Source organism: Nanorana parkeri, unplaced genomic scaffold (genome assembly GCF_000935625.1).
Source record: "Nanorana parkeri isolate BGI_ZX_2015 unplaced genomic scaffold, ASM93562v1 scaffold147, whole genome shotgun sequence".
Taxonomy (NCBI): Eukaryota; Metazoa; Chordata; class Amphibia; order Anura; family Dicroglossidae; genus Nanorana; species Nanorana parkeri.
The window spans coordinates 1,385,786-1,391,785 of record NW_017306415.1 but is presented as its reverse complement, the minus strand read 5'-3'; positions in this window follow the sequence as shown (position 1 = coordinate 1,391,785).

Here is a 6,000-nt window from a genome sequence, read left to right as displayed (position 1 = left end):
GGCAAATAGGCCCACCCACTCAGCAAATTTTACTCAGTGTATAGCCAGTTTTACTGTCTGTTAACAGTACTGTAACGAGAGAAGTAGAGCTCTGTATTCCACATCTAATACTGGTCATAGGCATACAAGGCATGGCTCTGGGCTCCCTGGCTGGACCATAATTATGCATAACTGGCTCACAATGGCCAGATTATAGGACTGCCATCTCATGTCTATGTGGATCATGCCTGTGATCATTCAGAGGTAGGTTGCCCAAGACATATTATGGTTGTCACTTGTGGAGGTATGACCCAACCTCCCTCCGGCACCATTAAGGCCTGAACATTCCAGTTTATGCGGTTGCAGAGAACAATGAGGAAGGCAGACAGTTCCAGTAATCTCAAGGGGGTGGAATGGAAATCAGGACGAGTTTTCAGCCTGTTGAATCGATGTTTCCTCTTTGAGCAGCTCGCACGCAGTTGGCTATCTATACCCAGAGATGTTAGATCGTAGCCTGACCTGGCTAATAACTACTGGATACGGTGACTGTCATTCCAAACAAACAAAAGAGAATGACTTTGGAAATACTTTGAGAACCACAACCTATTTTATAGATAATATATCATTATGTAAGTGTGTGCTTTCATCCTCTTAGTTAGCAGCCATTGGGGTGGATTTACTAAAGGAGTAGAACATTTTTACTTTGGAAGATTTACTAGGAACATGTAAAAAGACAGGATTTTTACTGGCATGTGATTGGACAATTGAAGTCAGTTTATCTTCATCTCATTCACTAAGCTAAAAGAAAATTCTCTTTGCTAAGTGAACAGTTTCTAATCCATAAGAAATCCACCCCCCTGACTCCAAGCCTGTATGCTAGTTCTAGGGAGGTGAATCAGAACATATTTAGTTAACATGTCACCATCCTAGAACTGTTATGTGTAATTAATAAGGGGGTTATTCACAAAAGGGTGAAGAGTTTGGAGAAGGCCGGAGAAGTGAACAATGTAGGACAACATCGCTGAACTGGAGAATTGTTCCCAATCAGCAATTGTGTCCTAGATTGTTCCCTTCTCCTGACTTCTCCAAACTCTTCACCCTTTTGTGAATAACCCTGTAATGTTTTAATTTCCACAGGAATTTTGTGAAAAAGGACATTTAGGCTAAATGTTACCCTTCCAGAACTGGAGTCAATGTGGAACACAAAATAAAGGTGGTTTTTAAGGGTGTAATTGGGATTTAGCTCATGAGGGTTATGGAAGCTTCTTATAACTACTGTGGACCTGTTCTTGTATCAAAAACACAAACAGAAAAATCAAATGTACACAAATAACAAATCAAACATAAACACAAAAAAGGGGGAAAAAAACACAAATACAAAAGAACACTAAGGGGGTTATTCACTTAGCTGCCGAAGGCAGCCGAATGAATAACCCAGCCGAAATGAGAGGCTCGGCTATTGTAATGTAAATAAATGAAAAAATAATTTTTTTAAAGCATTTACAGAAATTTCAAAAAAATACGAATATTAAAAACGTGAAGAAAATAATAAACAAATAAACCGGAGATTTCCATGCTTAACCCCTGGTAATCACAAAGGATGAAAAACTTGGATAATCAGTTTTCTGTGGACAACCATGGCCAGAATACACTGCGGTGCACTGCGCTTTGCTGTGAATTTGCTGTGAATGAGTGGACTGCGCTTTGCTGTGAATGAGTCCTTAGCCATATGTTAAAAAGAAACAATGAGGGTCCATTCAAACCCACTGTGCTGCACCGGCGCATGAATTACCACACGCTTTACCAGGGCATGCTGTAATGTGATATGTATGTGCATTGGCAATCATTTTCAAAAGCCACCCAATCCACATACACAATGGACCTCCCTTGTAGTGCACGGCAGATCGCCGCAATGCACAATGCGGACTGTAGGGTGATACGATAAAAAATAAATAAATACTGCAGGTCAGAATGGGCTGTGGTAATATAGCAGACCTTCATGCATAATAAAGTGCATTGTGTTGTTTGTGTTACTTCAGGGCAGACATTGCTAACAGGCCCCGAATCAACTCCCTATAAGAGGGCAATAGCAAGGATTACCATTGCTGCCATGCAGCGCTGGGTCCTGGATTCAATTCTTCTCAAATATAGACTGCACATTGGAGGAGAAGCGGATGAAAGACAGGATCTTTACTGCCCATTCACAAAACCTGATGCATTGTGGGGGAATAGTCGTACGAGTTCTCTGAATGGAGCAGAGGGCATGAAAGAGCGGGCTAGTGGCACAACTTTCCCACTAGCAGCTGCTACTGTTAACTATGGATGAAGCCAGTCTGAACCTGAGCTCATCCAAACATGGAAGCTAAATGGTCCTCCCATCCAATCAGCTGTGTGTCGGGGCATTCCCCGCCCTGCAACTGACCATAAACAAAGGGGCGGGATATTTGTGCTGACATTATTGACTTTAAATGGCCATATAAGGTAAATATTTACCTAATATACAGTAGCTGTAGCCACATAAGGTCAATGATGTCACTGCACCCCGCCCCTTTGCTTATGTCAAGCTGATTGGGCGGCACAGAAGGAGCTTTCTACCGTGTTCAGGGGGAGCTCCTTCCAGGATCGGAAGAACTCAGGTTCGGATTGGGTTCAGTTTGAACCTCGGCTCATCCCTACTGTTAACCCATACAGCACCAGAAGATAACTGCTCCGGGCAATATGCAGCAGCTATGAAGGTGGCATTAATGGAAGATTTTTACAATAAGCAGCAGCCTGCAGGAGATGGGATACACACCATTACAGGTAACTAATGTGTTTGGTGCTGTATCCCAAAAAATCAAAAATGACTAAAGTTCAGCTTTAGGAAGTAAATACATGAAACAATAATGAATGAATGAATGAACCTGGAAGAAATGTCTGCTTACCTTTAACAAAAGAATCAGACCGCATCATTCCATCCAATTGTCATGTTGAAGCTGCTGGTCACGCTTCGTTTGTGAACGGCTCTCTATCTCAGTGTGAATGTGATTTGTGATCACATAGATGTGTTTATAATTTACTAATAGGCTCTTTACAGGCCATTCATTTTGTATTGGGAAGCACAGGACTACAAGACGAATGTTGTCTTTTCCTATTTTTGCACTGATTATAATTTCCAGGGTCTGAAATGTCCTGTTGACCCGAGTGAAGAAAAGTAAATATATTAGTTGACACAATGAAATACCCCCCATGGGCTGCCTGTGAAGTCTGTGTATCATGTTACCACTTCATAGTGAATTCAGCTTTTTCCATGGCAGGTTCCAAGGGACAATCCCAAGCTCTCTTTGGGGGTAGGACAACAAGGGCAGAGGCTTTGTCCACATTATCCTGGCCTCTTACAAGCTGTCACTCTCCCTGCTACTGACAGCTTCTCTGTGTCAATATGTATAGAGGCCATACAACATGTACTCACCTGGGACTCACCGACTGGAGCCATTTATCAAATGACACAGACAGGCCATGGAGCAGCAACTCGATAAATATTGTCAAACAGAGCTTTGCTACAAAGGACACTTTATTAATAGTATAATTATCACTCTGACTGAGTTTATATGAAACAAGGGCACATTTCTCATAAAGTGATCCGCATTTTCCTAGTAGAATTATTGAGCACACAATATCAAAGAAAGAATTCTATATTCGCTACAGTAACATGTATATGAGGTAGTCATTGGGTTCACTACAATGGTATGCATCAAAAATAGGCTGTGTGAGTCCCTATAACCAAGAGTGGTTGCTGAAGGGTCACATGAGTGCTTAAAGTGTATTTCCACTTTTGCAGTCAAATTTGAGCACACCCCTCTATATATTCCTTATGTGTTCCTGTTCACACAGCATACTGAAAAATAACTTTTTTTTTTTTTTAAATGTCTTACTTTTTAGATGTTTCGTTAAATCAGACAAGACGGCTGATTCCAGGCTCTTCTGAGCCCTTTCACAGTGGTCTGTCCCAATGGAATGACCTGGGACTGAAATTTGAGGATTGTGTTTATCTGATAAGCTTCATTAACATACAATGGGCAAGCCAACCCAGAACCCTCACAGCTCCTCCTAACATTTCAAAGAAATAGAAGCAAGAAGAAATGTCCTTAAATTTCCATAACCCAAAGTAAAAACAATTTAAACTGCAATAAGCATTTTTTTTTTTTTAGCTTCTGTTATGTGAATGCAAACGTGATTACTGAAACATACATATTGTTATCTAGAGGACCTCTTTTTATTATTCACCACACCAACTGCAATTACAGATCAGGCTGACAGTTGGAGAAGCTGCACTAAAATCAGAAAGGAAGGGTAGAATAGCAGGGACAGACTACACCATATATGTACATTTTAATATTGTAATGTTTATATAGCCTTCTACATGTAGCCAACTCATAAGGCTGGTTTAGTAAGATTACGGCCTCAAAAACAAGTTCTAAAGAGGTTCCCACCGCACTCCTTACTGGTAAGTCCCTTTTAAAGTGGGTGCTGCATTGATAGCGGATGGCGCCACTTCAAATCCAAGTAGTAAAGTATATCACCAGCACACCAAACTAATCTTTTATCAGGCATGACGTCATGCCTGATGAAGGGACCCTGAGTGGCCCCGAAACATTGCTTTATGACGAGATGTGTGTACATCAATAAAATGACCACTCGTTGAAGATTTTACTTTGGTGTGCTGGTGATATACTTTACTACTGTAGCGCCCTCTGATATGTCGCTACCAAATTTAGTGTATATCTGGACTGTAATCAGTCTAGGTGCTGTTTTGTTCTGTGTTCTACAGGTGTCCCTGAGTTTGCTGAATTGATTGCTTTCCCTGTTGCTGGGTTGGGGACTCAGCATACAGTGAGGGAGGATCCATCCACAGACTGTGACTATGCACCTGACTCTAACCAATCCCTGAGCAGCATGACTCAGAGGTATGGCTGAAGACAGGTGATAAAAGGTTTGGGGAAACTGTCCAGAGCTCTCCGCCCCCGGGGCCCTCCATGGGAGGAGGCCTGTGTGATATAGATGCCTGGCCTGGGCCTCAGCACGTGCTGGGGGCCTAGAGGCCTAAGATACTACAGATGCCTGGCTTTGGCCTCAGCATGTGGCAGATGCTGGGGGCCTAGAGGCCTAAGTTACTACTGGATACATGGTATGCACCTCAGCACGTGGCAGGTGCTGGGGTAGGGTTGCCACCCGTACGGGAATCACCCGGACAGTACGGGTTTTGAACCCAGTGCCCGAGCGGGAGGCCGCCTCCCATCCAGGCACATTATTCAAACCGTACTTGGTGGCACCATGGCGAGTGGTGGGTAGCAGGGAGAGAGCGGCAGTCAGTGAGCACCAGGTGGCGCTGTCTTCAGTAGCTCGATTCTCCCTCTCTCTCACTTCTTTGATCCTCCTTGGCTGGCACTGTGTGAGTCAGAGGAAGTGACATCACCGAGAGAGCAGAGAGGGAAAAGTCATTCTCCAGCAGTCGGCATGGGCAGCGCTTTCATCTCAACAGGTATCTATTACATTTATTTTTTTGAAATACCAATTGAAAAGGAAGAGGGGGGAAAGGGGGGGAGAAGGAGGGGGAATGGGGGTTGGAATAACATTATAGTATGTCATACTGGTTGTAATGTTGTGAAAGGGGCCCTATTGTTTTGGCTGTGCAAGCACCACTGGAGGTGTTAGGGCTTGTTCACACCCATTGCAGTGCGTTCCAGAGCGGTAGCTGCTGGAACGCACAGCAATGGCACAGTAAACCCCCCCTTCGTTCTGGGTGGGGGCATGGCGTTATATTGAGGTCGATAGCACTGGAGCCACGCCCCTCATCCGCAGAGTGATCGGACGTGTGACAAAACATTGCCTGCATTCCGGTCCAGTGAGAACGCAAAAAAATGCTGCATGCTGTACCTTTTTGTGTTCGCAAAACTGGACCGAAACACAGGCAATGTTTTGCCACACATCTGATTACACTGCAGTTGGGGGTGTGTGGCTGCGGTGCCATTGACTTCAAAG